Source organism: Candoia aspera, chromosome 3 (genome assembly GCF_035149785.1).
Source record: "Candoia aspera isolate rCanAsp1 chromosome 3, rCanAsp1.hap2, whole genome shotgun sequence".
Lineage (NCBI taxonomy): Eukaryota > Metazoa > Chordata > Lepidosauria > Squamata > Boidae > Candoia > Candoia aspera.
The window spans coordinates 51,192,822-51,209,008 of NC_086155.1; the positions used below are offsets into that span (position 1 = coordinate 51,192,822).

The 16,187-nt window shown below is 40.5% G+C and overlaps 1 long non-coding RNA gene across 1 annotated transcript; it reads left to right on the forward strand.

Moving 5' to 3' along the window:
• The first annotated feature begins 1,139 nt into the window (after positions 1-1,139).
• LOC134494856 (uncharacterized) lies at positions 1,140-9,198 on the forward strand. Its single transcript, XR_010067713.1, has 3 exons — positions 1,140-1,181; positions 3,957-4,014; positions 8,939-9,198. It is a non-coding gene; the product is annotated as an uncharacterized LOC134494856 (long non-coding RNA).
• The last annotated feature ends 6,989 nt before the right edge of the window (positions 9,199-16,187 follow it).

The window sequence follows — 16,187 nt, forward strand, 5'->3', positions numbered from 1 at the left end:
ACACTCAAATACCTTCTTTACTAGAAAAGGCTATACTTTTGGAAGTCTTTAGCTTGGAAAAAAATGTGACGGAGGGAGGCTGTGAGCAAAGTGCATACATCCTGCATGGCATAAAGTGAACAGAAAAGTTTTCTGCCTATCTCAGAACCTAAGACCTCTGGTCTGCCAATGAAGCTGCTTGAGAGCAGATTTAGAACAGACAAAAGAAAGCAGGTTTTCACACAGCACCTCACTGATTTAGATGGCTTTAAATGGGGATTGGATCAATTCAGGGAGGAATCTCTCAAGGACTATTAGTCTTGAAGATTCAGGTTACCTCCATGTTGCAGGCAGAATGCTGGGAATAAGAACAGAAGAAGAGGACATCTCCATCTCCTGCTCATGAGAGCCATGGTTGGTCACTGTGGCAAAGAAAGTGCTGAACCAGGAAGGGCTGTCGCCTGACAAGGCAGGACTTTGCTTATGTTCTGATTCAAAACAAGCAAGAACAGGAATTGTTACTTAATGGGAATGTTAAGATTGCCTTTTGCTGATAAGACTCCTTCTGTTGTTATATACAGCAGCTTGACCTATTCAGCCTTTTGAAGATAGCAAAATGCAATGATGAGAAGTAGATATGCAGTGATGGGGGGAATGTCACCTTCTGGGAGTTTGTCTGCGCTGCAGCTGGGAAAGGAACAACAACCTTGTTATACAAAGCAGCAACAATACATGCTTTGTTTCCTTGCACTAATCATTCGTTTCCAAAGTGAAACAGCCTGTCTTTAACCCATAGAGCAGTCCTCTAAATTGTTGCTCTAATGCCCATCTTCCAAGGAGCACGGTTTTAAATTTATGTCTTCTGGGGTATCTGTAGGGTGTGGTAAAAAAAAAAAAAGGCAAGATGGTGGCCATGATGGTGCCATTGAAGCTCTACAAGTTTTTTATGTGGGTTGCACATAAAAAGCAGATGGAGGTTCAATCACACTGTCATGGACATCATCTTGACTTGTTTTTTAATCATTTCCTGCAGATGCCTCTACATCTCCTACAGTTGTAAGGAATTTAGGCCTAGCAGAGTATTATAATGATAAATATGTGTGGGATCTGGACAGATGAATTTACTACATCTATTCCTCCTTTTCTCCAGGAAGCATAGGGCAGCATTTATCTAACTCTGAGGGCATATCTGCAAGGCTCAGGTGAAATATCTTCCTCCCAACCTCTGGGCTGAAAAATGAACCATCATAAGTGTTGCTCTTTATACTGACATTCCTAGTCATTTGCTGCTTAATGGAAGTGTCTTCATTTTGCTTCTACAAAGAATGTTAAAGAAACAGTGGATGCCTATGGCTTCATTTCCCTCTCTTCCCACCAAATTTCACTGTTTATTGTGAAAATATCCACTAATCATTTCTCCTTACCTGGGAAATGGGATTTAGGGAGGAGGTGAGTTTTATCAGATGGCTAGACCAGCAGGTTTAGCCATTTGTCAAAACTCACTCCTGTCTTGGCAAGGTTCACACAGGTGCTTTTCAAAAGAGACATGGCTAAGAAGCAGAACAGTAGAACCCAGTTCTCTTGTCTGCTTAACTGTGTAGCCTCTCCAACTTATCAGTTAGCTGTTAGCCAGATTTCTTTTGAACAAGCAGTCAGCCATCTCCCAACCCTGTCTACCAGATGAGAGTTGGCTTATGCCTTTTAAGCTGGAAATGGATCACCAAATGATTAGATGTAAGGTGGGAATGCCCTTAAATCTCCCATCCATGATGCTTCCTGTTGAACTCATTACAATGCAATTGCTCTGGCTTATCTACTGAAATTGGCATTGCCAAAGTTGAGGGGTGCTGTGCAGGATGCCCTCTTCCTCTCCCCAACTCTTTCCCAGGTTCCCCTGCTTGTTTTCTTTTCCCCTTTCTCTCTCTCCTTACACACACACAGAAAAAGGAAAGGGTTAGATGAGGAGGGCACATGACAGAATCCTTGAGGAGGAGGAGGAAAAAGTGAAGGTGCTGAATGCTGAATTTACAGGTCCTTTGTACTGCATCATTAGTCCAGTACTAGAGCCCCAATGTGTGTAGCCCTCCCAAGTCTTCCTATTACCTCTTCAGTCTTCTTTCCGCATGCACACATACACATAATCTGTCAAGGAAAAAAGAGGCAGAACGATTGCAATGTTTTTGGAATGCTAACCTCATATTACTGGACTTTAAACCTTCAGAATAAACAAGCACCTTTATGCTAGACTTTTGGTCCTTCTAAGTACTTTTCCCACTATTGGCTTAAATACACTCCACCCATTCTTGAGACACGCAAACCAATGCTGATGTAAAATTTGCTGTTATCCTGCCATTGCCGCATCTGTTCTGAGTCAGTGCCAAATCAGGGCAATGCAGCAGGAATGGAATGGACTTCCCTATAGGACTCTGTTGCGTTTCTTCAGACTGGTTTGACTGCCCCTCCACCTACAGTCCATTTGGTCTTCTCCTAGCTGAAAATAGCATGAAATAAAGAAATGGGGGAAGACACCAGAACAGAAACAGCCCCAGAGAGGTGGAAAGCAGACCATGCCATTATTGTAGGTCCTGAGCTGTATTTTAGGTCCTGTAGCATAGGAGAATTGAAACTAAATAGCCTGTTACTACAGAGAAGTGTTTCTCAACTTTGGCAAATTGAAGGTGCTTGGACATCAACTCCCAGAATTCCTCAGCCAGCCATGCTGGCTGGGGAATTCTGGGAGTTGAAATCCACACACCTTCAATTTGCTAAGGTTGAGAAACACTGCTACAAAGTGAGGAGGTGGAAAAGTGATTGAAACTGACAAATGTGGGGAAACTGACGAACCAGCAATACTTTGGTTTCCATTTAACATTATCTTTGGAACATTACAATGAGAAAATTTGGGACTGCTGCATTTCAGAATAATGTTAAAGCGGAATGGTGCAAAAATGCCCTTCTTCTTTTCCAAACAGAATATTGAAGATCTGGTAATGTCCAAATCCTGTTAAAGCAAAATAGTAGCAATACAGCTCTCCTTCCACAAATAAAATAGTGGAGGTCTGCTCTTCCCCGCCTTGCTGGAAGCCTGGAGGGAAATTGGTGTCATAAATAGGGAGAAAGAGAGATGGTGGGTATGAAAAAAGTGACTAACGGGGAGGACAGACGCTGGAAGAGAAATAACTGCAGTAGTGGTTGGCTAGAGACCCAAGAGGAAGGGGCAGACCTGCACCTCCCAGCACTTCCAAAATACCTCTTTGATCATACCTACAGCTGATCAACTGTCCTCACCTCCAAACTAATGGGTGACAAAGCATCACAGGTTTTACCCATCTTGAAGCTGTGTTGGAAGAATACTGCTTCTATATCTACCAAGTTCTATGCCTTATCTTTTTGAAAAAAATCTTAAATTAACATGCTGCAGAACAAACCATCAGTCCCAAGCTTAACCTCTGAGTCCCATGTAGAACCTAAAAGCATTTGTAGAAAATGAAGTGGGGAGTGGCTATGGCCAAATGCTTTGTTTACCTTCCAGGTAGCTTTTGAGTAGCCGCCCTCTCACAGCAATCCTTTGGTGACAGTGCCCACGAAGCACTTGCCAATTTATTCAGGCCTGAAAAAGTTGGTGATCTTTGCTCTGAATTCACGAAGTCTGTACAAGGAACAAAGCTGTCACATGGTCATCACAACGGTGGATTCTCCAGAGAACTCTCATTTTCTCTTCAGCCAGTAACTAGCTATCAGTTCTGTGGCTATAGCCTGATTTAGGTCCTCTTTGGTATCTGGGAGAAGGCCGGGCAACTTTCGCAGCAGATAGGATCCTCCTCTGATCCACATTTTTATATGCTGCCTTTTCCATTTACCTTGTCACTGTTGTAATAACAAACATATTTAAAAATAGATTCCATTCTTTTTGAGAACAAAGAAACTGATGTTGGACTTCAAGATTATTCAGTGTTCTATTTTTTCCCCCTTCCTAGATATGACAGACCTGGGAAATCATGTGATATACTTTCTCTAGGGAAACTGAAAATACAGGTTTGTCAAGGAATATTCTTCTTCTTTTTTTTTTAGATCAAGGCAAATTTAGAAACATTTATCCCAGAAAATAGTCAGAATTAAGTTAGGCTTTAGTTGCATTGCTGTTCTTGAAAGTGGATCTCACTTTTATGGACTGTACTGAACATTTCAACAGTCATACAGAAAAACACCACTAATACCTGTTACATTTTATGCTACTCTTAAGGAGCTGAGGCAGCTGAGCATGTCTTCCACATGCAGCCCATCACCTTTGTTATGGCCAGAATCCTCACCCAAGGTCACACAGGCTGTCTCATGACCAAATGGGATATGTACTGCGTTTCCCTTGTGAGATCCTAACCTTTAACAACAGCAGTCATTCCCTGAAAATGCACTTTGGAATTTTACTTTCTTGTTTAATTAATTTTAAACAATAGAACCATATTGTTGGAAGAGGCCAGTTTGACCACTGAGTCCAGTCTTCTGTTCCATCCAAAAATCCAAATCAAATCATCCCCAACAGATGGTCATCCAGCCTCTGTAGAACATATCCAAGCAGAGGGAAGCTTACCACCTGCTTAGTCAATTAGTTCCAAGGGCAACCTGCTTTTGTTATTATAAAAATCAATCAAAATCTGTTTTCCTGTAACTTCAGATCATTTTTCTCTGTCCTACATTCTGGGATGATAAGGTGCTTTCTGGCCTACTTTCAGATTCTTTGAGAGTACTGTGATGTATTCCAGCTTCCCCTGTCCTCCACTGAGATTCCACAATTCTAATTATCTACCTCACAGCAAAGCAAATTACACACAAATCGAGCATTGTGTTTCTCACCTCATACTGCTGGGTTGGATTAAATAAAAATAGTACAGCTATAAGGCTCTTGTCCTGTTCAGTGACTGCCTTGCTCTTGTCATCATCTGGAAGGAATCTCAGGATATTTCCACCTCCCAACCCCACAAAGAACTTGCAGAGAGACACTGTGAGCCAATCAATGCTTTCTTTCCAGCTGACCAGCAGGAGTATCAAATAATCCATTTCCTGGCCCCTGACTTGCCACTGGACCTTCAGTAACAAAAATCCCTTTGCTCTCCACCAAACAAAAAGGAAATAAAATAGCTAGTGACCCTCTCATCTGGTTTTGTAGTACAGGAATCTGTATGCATTGGCGTGATAGTTTGTAAAATAATTCTGAGAAGCTATGTGAGGGATATTTTATCTTTTATAATGATTAATGTATAATAATTTATTATGATTAATATTACACCAGGCACAACCATGTTTAAGTTCATCCTCAGCCATGGAACCTCACTGAATGTCATTGTTCTACTGTTGCTCTCTAGAGAAGGCTGTAATGCTGGGAAAAGTGGAAGGAAAGAGAAAAAGTAGACAATCAGCAGTAAGGTGGATGGACTCAGGTACAGGGGCAATGGGTGCACCATTGGAAGACCTGAAAGACCAGGTTAGCACCTGTTCTTTTCATGAACAAAACATTCAAAGATATTTTATCCACATCTCACTGCCCTTCATTATTTATTCTACCTTTGCAATGAATTCAGAAATCTGCCCACTTCTGAATGCATGTCACCTAACCCAAGTCATGGTTTACCTATGGCTCTGTGCTGAATAAGATACAAATTTGTGCATGCAGTTCTAATACAAAGCACATATTTTGTTTGCTATAAATCCCATCATCTCTGATTAGGTCATTGAATTTTTAAATAAACTAAAGATCCATCTGCTAAATATTTCATGCTTCAGGATACCTTAATTCAATAGTCTCATTTATGTAGAAAAGATCTATTTTGTGGGGGGGGGTAGTGGAGGAATTCATTATGAATCAAAACCAAGGGATTTGTTTACAGAGATTAAACTTTACAAAGAAGAATGTGGGAATCACTGAGAAAGAAGATGCTGATGGTAGAGAAGGACATAGACAGGGAAAATCACATGTTGTTTATGCGCCATCAAGTCGGTGTTGACCGTTAGCAACCACATAGATTTTCTCCATGATCACATGTTGATTACATTTATTTATCATTTTGAAAAACATATGTACCATCTGAACAGCTGAACAGTCAGACCCGTTGGTAGATGGGAAGTGCAAGTTTAGGAAGCACAAGACTGAGTAATAAAAAGTATAGAACATGAAAAGAGTTGTGTATTCTCATGAGATAATTGCACAGGCTCCTGCCTTTCTGGTCCCATCTGCATAAAATGGAATGCACTCTTGTTGCTTCCAGCCCTATAATTGAGAGAGAGAGGGAGGGAGGGAGGGAGAGAGAATCTATAAATGTATTTCCTTCCTCAGTGCATGTAAACTAGAGAATACATTAAAACAGGAGTGTCTCAGGAAAGGAAGTGACTTCAAGAGCATCTCAGGATGACTCAGTGTGGTTATGGCAGCAGAGTCATTGGTCTCCAAGACACTGTCTCTTTTGTTGGCTCTGTCATATTCCTTTTCCATTTGCAATCTCTCACAAGGAAGCTTTTCAAGATGCGGATCCTCAGAGGACTGACGTTTCCCCTGGCTGCAAATCCCCACCACTCTGTGCAAACAGCCTTTCTTGAATCAGTTAGACTGTGTCACTCTTTCCATATAACAGTTAACTGGGTATCCTTCCAAGATTATACTGATCACTGTACTAGACTTAGGCACAGACCCCTTGGCTCTGGTGTGACGTCACATAGGAAAGAATGATGCCCACCTTGGCTAGCATATAGGGCCACATTAAAGCAAAGAGCTGGGTACTAGTGAAAACTGGGCTAGATTTGAAAAAACTAATGAAAAATGTTGGAGGAGAAGAGGGTAAAATTTTTAAAAGCTCAGATTAGTGTGGTAATAATTACAGGTGGGATAACATGGTGTAATATACTTGAGTGGAATTAATCTACCCCAACTTTTTTGAAAGCTGTCTTCACAACATTGGAGAACATGTTTGAGAAAGGCAGGAGGAGAGGACAGGAAAACAAATGAGACTGCGTGTTCTTGAAAGGCATGCTCTGCAAAAAAGGAAGCCAACTTTTTGAAGAAAACATTATTAATATCTAATTTCCCCAACCCCAGTGGCTTCTTAAAGACCATGAGTGGGAAATTCTGTAGTCCTGGGGTTTTGTTTTATTTTTTGTTTTGTTTTGTGCCTTCAAGTCAGGATTGACTCCTGGCAACTGCCTGGACTAGTCCCTGCAGTCTTCTTGGCAAGTTTTACAGAAGTTGTTTGCTATTGCCTCCTTCCTAGGGCTGAGAGAGAGTGACTGACCCAAGGTCACCCAGTTGGCTTCATCCTTAAGGTGGGACTAGATCTCACAGTCTCCTGGTTTCTAGCCTGGTACTGGCCAAACTGGCTCTCACTAGTCCTGGGGTTGCATTCCCCCGAAATCCAAATTTTGATGGTACAGCTGCTGATGGTCAACAATATGTTTCCTGATATATGGACCTGAAAATTAGGGTGCACCTTAAAATAAGCTGACTACAAAGAAAAAAGGTACTGTACCTCCAACTCCATCCCTCCTCCCAGAAAATCCCCAAAATGGACAAATCACAGCCCAACCCCCATGCATGACACAGTCCTGCCTAGTTTGCACTATCATCTTCCCACTGTGACCATCACCTTCCCAAGTCACCGAAAGATTGCCCAGCATGGTTTAGACTGTAGATCTACTATAAACTGAACTAAAGATGGTTGGAATGTTGTAGATTCTTTTCTTTTCTTTACATCACCCTGAGATTGGAGGAGGTTTTAAAAGATTTGAACTCTGTTTTGCTGCCCAAAATAAATATGTAGTTGAAACCTCAGTTTAGAGAATTACCATTCCACCTTTTTCTTCCTAACCACAATGTCCAATAAAGACTTTTTGAAACTCATCTATGATTTTGTTAAACTTTAGTGAGACAAATAGGGTTATGCCTGCAGTGCATGACAACTGTGGACATTCTATAGAAACGGTTGTCACTGAGTTACTAAATGCTCTTCAAAAGATCAGGTGAAATGGGTGTTATTGCTTACATTGAGCTTAATGGGACTGTGTTTCCATTTCAAGGTGCACCTTGGACCAGTTCATCTTCTGGAATAACTTCCAAGTGTCCCATGGTAAATGTGAACGGTAGTACCCAATTTCAAGCATACTAGTATTGTGCTTAGTTCTAAGAGCAGAGTAAATAAAAATTATTTCTACTACTATTACCTGCAAAATATAATAACTTTCACTGGATGGGATATCAGGGCACTAATCTGCATGTAACAATGTCTTTTTGCATTACATATTAACTGGTATTAAAGCAGTCCATGCCAAAAAAAATTTGGAGATGAAACAGCCAGAAATGTGAAAGTGAAAATGACTCTGTGTTAAAAGGAACAGATGAAACACTGAGCTCTTTGTCTTCCTAGCCAAATCTGAGAGAAAAAGAATTCTCTAGGGAGAGAAAAATATAAAAGAAGGAATTCTTGGCTTCTGAGACAAATTTTCTCCCACCCCAGTGAATTCAGCATTTACTCAAAAGCACAATGTAGTCTAAGAAAGATGGGCCTTCTGTAGAATCTTTCATGCTATATTTACCCTCCCACTAGAGATATTTAGGGTAATAAAATGTGACCTGAAAAAAGAGAGAGAAACAGAACAAAGAGATTCATCAATAGTTCTTTTTTATCTTATTCATACTTCCTAAATAATGCTTGACATGACTCTACAAAAGAGAAGTCTCAGGGAAAAACTGTGCTGTGCAGGAAAAAACAAAAGAGAAGCTTTGGATTTTATTCTTTGTCCCCTTTGCCTTGCAGTTGACCTATGAAGCTACCCCATTGCCTTCCAAACAGAACAGAACACAGAAGTCGGCATTTGTTGCTTCAGTCAAGAAAGGAACGGAAGGGAGGAGAATTCTAAGTAAAAGTGCTGCTTATGACTCAGCTTGGTGACCCTGATAAGGTTTTTTTTTAAATTTCAGCTCAGGTTGCAACAGAACAGGGCATACCAAAAAGGTCCAGGAGGGAGTCGATTGGTGATGGGAAAAGTCCTACAGTTAAACCTGCTACCTTACTGCCCCTGCAGTGCCAGGAATGGTGGTTGTTTTTGCACCTGCTGATCACCTGCTGAAGAAGATGATCAGCAAATCTGAGGATTCAACCAATCATATTCCATATGATGTATTGGACACATATGATCAGGACAGCACCGTTTAGCAGGGAATCCAGCAATTGAGGCAGGATTGGGCTCAGTAATGGGGACAGCAAAAGTTATGCTGGTTTAGTTTTCTGTCACTAGCTCAGCAATGTGAAAAGGCCCTAATTTGCTTATCTAGAACAGGACTTCAATTTGAACAATCTTATTTTTCCACTACACTCACGCAAATAGTTGGGAAATCCAAGCAAACCATTATGAAATTATAATTGGTTCCTTATACTCTGTAGACAAGAGGGGATGATAAAGCCATACTGAAATGCAAACATATGCCTGTAATTTCTCAGTGGGCCATGCTGGGGATTTGTGATGTAAAGGGTTGCATAGGATCAATAAAGAAAGTTTAAAATGCCCTTTGATGCTGATAAGCTCTTGTTCCTGTTCCGGGATATCTGCTGGGTGTGGTCAAAAAAGTCAGGATGATGGCCATAGTGGTGTGATTGAAGCTCTGCCTGGTTTTTATATGCAACACACACAAAAAGCAGGTGGAACTTCAATTGCACCACTGTGGCCACCATCACGAATTTTTTTACCATACCTGCCGAAACCCTGTTCCAATACATACAACAAGAAGTTGCTACTGAGTTTATGACAGGTTTTATTTTACCACAGCACAATTTGCCATTTGCTGTGAATGACAATTTCAGTAAACCAATTGGCAAAATGTTTCCTGAAAGTGAAATTGTTAAGAAACTGAGCTTACCTGGCCTACCGCATTGGAAAAGAGAGCCTAAGTCCACCCAAAAGAAAGTTCTGTTAATTGCAAAAAAATCTGTTCACTTTCTTCATTTGGGCTTAAAGAAGACTCTCCACAGAGGCAAAGACAGTTTCAGCTACAGCGGTGTTATTTTGTGGGATCTACCCCCCTACAGCTCAGCAGACAGATTGGCTGCTGGCAGCAGGAGCAAAACAGTGCATGGCCCCCTGATACAGGCAGTGCCCCATTTGGGGGCAAGTATGGTAGTCCTTGTTTAGCAACCACAATTGGGACTGGCAACTTGGTTGTTAAGTGAAGTGGTTACTAAGTGAAACTGTGACTGTGCTTATGATTTTACTTCAGCTTTCCTTTGCTTTACAGACCTGTGAAGGTTATAAATGTGAGGATTGGTTGCAAAGTTACTTTTTCATCACTGTTGTAACTGTGAATGGTCACTAAATGAGGCAGTCATTAAAGGAGGAGTACCTGTAATGGCCACAGCAGCTGGCTCTATAGCAACTTCATGATGCATCTGAGTGAGCATTAATGAAGGAGCTGGCTGAGGCAACAAGCTTCTCTCAAGATCTGCAGGCCTTAGACTGAATGGAGTGGCTGCTTCAGACAGGGAGTCACAAGGGTAGGAAGTGCAGGCTTGGGTTCAATTTGCCACTGTCCAAATCACTGTGTGGCTTACTTATTGTATCTAATGGATACATCAGCTTTGGAGCTAGGTCACAATCCAAAACTGACTTCAAGTCAGTGCCAACTTTTGGGGAGGGAAAAAAACTCCTTGCTTCCCCTCCAATGGAGCTAGAGATTAACCCTAATGTGACCACAGATTTAGAACATGTCCTCCCCATTTTTCACTGGAATACATAAGCTTTATGTGACAGGGAAACATTGTGGTTAGTATGCAGTGAGGAAGGAAGGGACAAGGGCATTAGGAATTCATTTGCCTGCTGTCAGATGGAACAGCAACTGCCCGAATTGGCTTGGTATTTTAACCTAAGGCAAAGAGGGCTTGTTGTGACAGAACCAGGATTAAAATCCAGAGAACCGCTAGTCTGGAAGAGGTGATCTGGAATAACACCAAACTATAGAGAAGACCTGGTGTGCTTTAGCCCAAAGTTCTTCCTTCTGAGCCATCTGAACAGTTGCAATAAAGCCAGTCTCTATTGGGGAAGACAGTATTTGTCATTCAGTGCAGCCACTTGCTAATCTTTAGGAAACAGTTACTGAGTAGGTTACTAGGTGAAAGGATGTGATGCAGGAACCTCCCATGCCAAGGAGCTTTCCTGCCCCAGCCCTTCACATTTGCTGGGCTGCATTTATATTTGTACAAGTTCCTGCCCATTCCACAGTGTTTAAGAATCCTTATCAGGGGTTGGCAGCCTAACCTACTGCAAAGTAATTCAGACCATGCCAGTGTCATGCTATCTGATGGCCATAAAGCCAGTCTATTGTGTCAGAGATAATATAAAATGCACATGCTATTTATTACAAACATAGTATAAGGGTACCTGCCTGCTGTTGGTAGACACAAATAGAATAGATAAATGCTTGCAAGCACATTTGGGTAGAAAACAGGAGAGGGGGTTAAAAACTACAAAAACCAAAATCAGCCTAGAAACAATAACCATATAAAAAAGCCCAAGAAAAAATAACATTGCAATATATACAGTAAATCTAAATGTAAAAAATAATAATTGGGGGCTCAGATACAGCTGCACAATTTAAGCATTGGTATCTGCAGGGGCATATGTGGGGGGTGGAAGGGAGGAGAGAAATGATGAAACAATGTTCATGCCCTGCCCATTTTGTAGGTGGGTCATGATGCTGCATGTGCCTATGAAATGGGCAGTGCTTGTGTTGCATCATCATCATGTTTGTTTTGTCATTTTGATGAAACTGTTAGGTTCTGTGGATGCCTCTGGGGCCCTGTAAAGTAAGAAGGCAAAAGAAATTCTAACTATGTATGTTTGATGTTAAGATATGCTACTGGATAAATTGAATTCTAATGTTGTATTTAGGAAATAGCCAGATATTGGAAATTGGTGGAGGAAGAGGAACAATCCAGTTTGAGAAGACTCATTATTCATCTTATGCTTATTCCTACTTGTGGTCCTTCTCCCTACTTGAAAGAATCTGACTGTCCTATCATCTTGTCCTTGTGAACATTTTTATAAATAAAATCAGTATTCTATCTAATAAGGAGATGGTCCAATAGAGTCCAAGAGTTTGTAAGCTTTTTTTTTTTTTACTGCTAATTCCAGAAGATAATGCTGGGAGATTATTGCTTTATCTTCCTGGCAGTTATGCAACGGGATTCCCCAAGCCTGTTTTATCCTTCAAGCTGTTTTACATTCACAGGAAAGAGCTGGGAGAGCTTTCCTGGTGATGCAAACTGAGGAGTCACCAATATGTGGGTGACACCAAGTTCTCTGTCCTTTTCATCAAATCTGGGTGTTGACATTTCAGTCAGTCCAGACCAGATGGAATTATTGTCAGGAGATAGTTCCCAATTGAGTAGTGTTCAACTTTATTTTAGGACCTAGAAGGTCAGTTTCAGAGTATGATATGCTCTTAGATACAACATTTTTCAGTAGTAGCACTGATGGCCTTTAGTGAATTAGCCAGTGTTTCTCAACCTCAGCAACGTTAAGATGTATGGACTTCAACTCCCAGAATTTCCCAGCCAGCATTTTATGGCTTGCTGACTGGGGAATTCTGGGAGTTGAAGTCCACATATCTTAAAGTTGCTGAGGGTGAGAAATACTAACTTAGGCTGAAATATGTACTACAACTGTACTGATAAAGGATAATTGATAATTATCTATACTTTGCAAATTTCTCTTCTGGAACACTGAAATACCATTGTACATGGAACTGTCTTTGAAAACAACCCCAAATCTATAATCTTTCCAATGTAAGAAGCAAGATAGTTAGCATGGTTATTACAACAATGCTTTGCCATCTGCAAAGCAATTGCAATTTAAAGAGCTGTTATTAACCTTTATATACTTACCCATATTGTAAGATCATCTTCTGAAATACATTTCTGGGTACTTTTGTGAAATGAGTTTTGAAGTGTGGCTTTTCTTGATTAGTACTGCATTTATTTGTTTCTTTATTCAATTATTATATGTATGAGGTGACCTGTGTTACTGTATTTATATTTTGCCTTTCAACCTTGGGATAACCCCCCAAAATTAAAACTGAACATTTTAAAATGACATAAGAAGATGATTTTTAAAATTGTGGGGAAAAAAACCACCCTCCCCAGAATGGATCACTTGGTGAACCATTGTTATAGCCCTTAATAGCCCTTTTAGTGCCAGGTGCCTTTTATTTTCCCAGTCAATTCAATCTTAATTTGAAAAGCATTTTTATAGCTATGTGACTGACGCTGTTCTCAGACGCTGTTCTCAGTCAGCTATGTGACTGACGCTGTTGATTTTATCCTGTTGCCTTTATTTTCATGTTATGTATTTATTTTTATGTTTTAATTGGGCAGTACATTAATAAAGGGACGCGGTGGCGCTGAGCTGCTGAGCTTGCCGATCGGAAGGTCGGTGGTTCGAATCCGCGTGACAGGGTCAGCTCCCGTTGCTAGTCCCAGCTCCTGCCAACCTAGCAGTTTGAAAATATGCCAATGTGAGTAGATTAATAGGTACCGCTTCGGCGGGCAGGTAACGGCGTTCCATTTAGTCATGCCAGCCACATGACCACGGAAGTGTCTACGGACAAACGCCGGCTCTTCAGCTTTGAAATGGAGATGAGCACCGCCCCCTAGAGTCGGACATAACTGGACTTAATGTCAAGGGAAACCTTTACCTTTGCCTTACATTAATAAAATAATAATGTAGCCCAATGCTCATTTTCTACAGCGTTTATATTCTAGAAAATAAAAAAATAATTTATTTCTAATTTATAGAGAAATAAATTAAATCAGAAATGAAGCCAGTGAATTCTGTTTTTAAAATACACTTTTTACCCTCTTGGCATAACTCTGTGTGATTTGCAAGTGCTTTGCCCTAGCTGAGGTGACAACTTTCCCTTGGGAAATTCTTTTAATATGAGAGTAAGAATTAATGAGGACTCAGCTATAGCAAAGAATAGCGGTACAATTAACAGCTGCTGTTTGAAACCCCAGATGAACTGGCAGTGGGACAGAGATCTCAGCTGGGTGGAAAAGGATCAAGGTCAGGGGAAGCCTGCAGGCATTAACCAGCAGCTACCGGAAATCATAGCCTGCTTCATTGGCACGGGGATGGAGAATTCAGGCCTTTCTGGGTTAGACTGCAACCAGCTTGAGGGTACCTACTCAGATTCCCTAGGAACTCCATTGGCAGCAAGCCCCAAACTGTATAAAACATGCAGAGATAATTGCTTATATTTTACAAAAAGCGCACGCAGAGGCATAGTTTGCACAACTAGCTAAGGCAGGATTTTTTTAAGCATGGCTTGCTGAATGCGCCACAGAGATCTGGTTTATACATAACAGCAAGATACAGTGGCTGAATTCACCCACTGCAGTAAGCCCCAAACAATCATGTTACAATTTAGAATGATGTGTAAAGCTAGGCTAATTTCTTTGTACCTGTAACTTCTTTGTAAGAGGGATATTAACGGATTGTTGGAAAGTTCCCAGCTATTTAGCATGGCTAAATTCTTCCAGTATTAAGGGACTGATTCCATATATTTCTGAAACAATTTAGTTCTGTGTCCAGGATGGGCTAGTAAAGATAATCTCCTCACAGAGGTCAAGGCCAGATGTGATATGAGATAAGATCCAATTCGATATCTTCTGCAATTCAGTTACAGCCCACCACAGTCATTATGTTGCTTCAGCTAATCTTTTAACACTTGTTAAAACTCACAATCTGTATGAGCTCACTGTGCCAGTAGCCCAAATAAAAAGCACTAAGAAATATGGAAGAACCTTCAAATATCTCTGCTTTCTGTTTCTGTTTGAAGTATAGTTTAAAAAACCCTGGAAATGTGGGTTTTATAAATAGATAAAACATCTCTTTTATTGAATTTGATCATGCTTTATTGCTGTAACCAGCAAATCCTGGTCTGTGTGCTGCTAGCAGTCCTCATTACCCATTTTCAGTCCCTGAAATTTTTGTCCAGATGTTTTTGCTGTTTTTATTCCAATATAACAGTATGAGAATACTGATGTGTATTGTTTAACTCTTAACTCTTCTTGCAAACCGGAGTGCTTAAAAAACTAGAATGATTTTACTAATGGTTTCTGTAGCATAATGGATAGTGAGGAACTCTGGATTGCTTCTTTCCTAACAAACCAGAAGTTTTGGTTTGTTTTGGGAATCCAGATTGTTAGGAAAGTAACAAGCGAAAGTTACTGGTTCACACTTAATGCAAACATATCATGGAAGAAGTGATTTTGGTTTGTTTAGCACTTCCACTGGCAGGACAGATACAGTGGGTGGTTCAACCAAAATTCTGATCCGTTTTATCCTTATGTCCAAATGCATGGAAATTGCTTTAATCAGCTTCAGTATGGTAGGTATACCTATTCCAAACCACTTTTAATGGGTAAGTTATTTGGGACATCCAGAATTCTTGGGATAGAAAAGCACAATTGTGTAAGAATGACACCCAGTTTTATTTCTTCCTTCTTAGGCAGTGTTTCTCAACCTTGGAAACTTTAAGAGATATGGATTTCAACTCCCAGAATTCCCCAGCCTGCAAGCTTGTATAGAGTGTGGTATTGTATAGAATCCCAGGAATTCCAGGAGTTGAAGTCCACATCTCTTAAAGTTGCCCAGGTTGAGAAACACTGTTCTAAGGACTTGCATCCTCTTTCATTATAAACCTGTTAAGCTAACTTTCTAAAATAATACACACGTAATTGCAACTGCAATTATCTCAGCATTCAGAATCCCTCTGCCCCCTGGAGAGAGTGCATGGTGTTTCTGCTCTGAATGTTCAGAACATAAAAGAGTCAATGAAAATATATCTTCGTGTCAAAAGAAAACAAGAAGTATTCTACAAATCCTTCCAGAGCCAATTCCTGACAATTATTACCAACCTATGCAATAAGTTGCAGAGTTAGTTTCTGTTCGCCTCCACCAACAACTGAAGGAGGAAGGGTATTATTTGTAGGTTGAAAAGGATCTTTAAAAAAATAAATCTGGAAATGTTCAGATTGTAGCCATTAAATATTTTACCCTGTGCTGAAAAAGCCAGAATGTCTTGTTCTCCACCTCGATGGTAAACTAGATACTGATAAAATAAGGGAAGCATGCAGGCATTCTGATCACTGTAACCTCAGCAGCAGAATGTGAAATAT